Raw genomic sequence first — 1,056 nt, 5'->3', positions numbered from 1 at the left:
CACTGTTTCCCTTCTCAAAACCGAGTACCGTTTCTTCGTCGACAGTGGCTTTTCCAGGTGACACGTCTTCAGCTGCATCTTTTGTTCCGTTGTTTACTTCATCCCAACTGAAATGTCCTGGACCGTGATAACGCCAAAGCCTGTTGGCATGCATCACCTTTGGTTTACCTCGCCGACCACATCTTATTCGGAAAGTCACGTCTGAGAGACGATCCACTATGTCATATGGGCCTTCCCATGGAGAAGACAACTTAGAAGACTTCCCTTTGGTCTTTCTGGGATTATACAACCACACCGTGTCTCCTGGTACAAAGCAAACTTCAATAGATCTCTTATCATAACATAACTTAATGGAATCAGCAGACGTTTTCAAGTATGAATGCACTGGATGGTGAATATCATCCATCCTTTCCGATAACACTTTCACGAACTCTGACACATTTTCAGTCAACTCTTCATAAGGTGGGCGTCCTGTTAACAGATCCACTGGCAACCAAAGTTCCCGACCAAACATCAACTTTGCTGGAGTGTATCCAGTGGTTTCATGTTCTGCTATCCTATATGCCACCAACAGTGGAGGGAGTAAGACATCCTAGTCATCTTGGCAGCTATTACAAAACTTTGCCATTTCCTGTCCCAGTGTCCAGTTGTACTTTTCTACCATCTCACCAGACTGTGGGTGAAGTGTTGTTGTTCTGGTCTTTCGGATGCCAAACAACTTGCAGCATTCATGGAACACAGCTGATTCAAAGTTATGGCCTTGATGCAGTTCGTATGGCATACCAAACCTGAAGAAGAAATCACTAATAGCCGAAGCTACAGTTGTAGCTTCTTGATTTGGTATTGCATATGCCTCAGGACACTTAGTGAAATAATCCATCACCACACAAATGCACTTGTTTCCAGCACGAGGTTGGGGCAAAGGACCAGCAATGTCAACGGCCACTCTTTCCATTGGTGCACCAACTTGATATAACTGCATTGGAGCACGTCCCTTATGCTTGGGTCCCCTTTACGTCACAACATGTACTGCAGGTCCTGCACCATTCTTCCACA

This window comes from Limulus polyphemus, unplaced genomic scaffold (assembly GCF_000517525.1).
Source record: "Limulus polyphemus unplaced genomic scaffold, Limulus_polyphemus-2.1.2 Scaffold455, whole genome shotgun sequence".
Lineage (NCBI taxonomy): Eukaryota > Metazoa > Arthropoda > Merostomata > Xiphosura > Limulidae > Limulus > Limulus polyphemus.
The sequence above is the reverse complement of the archived record's forward strand: the minus strand, read 5'-3'. Positions refer to the sequence as shown.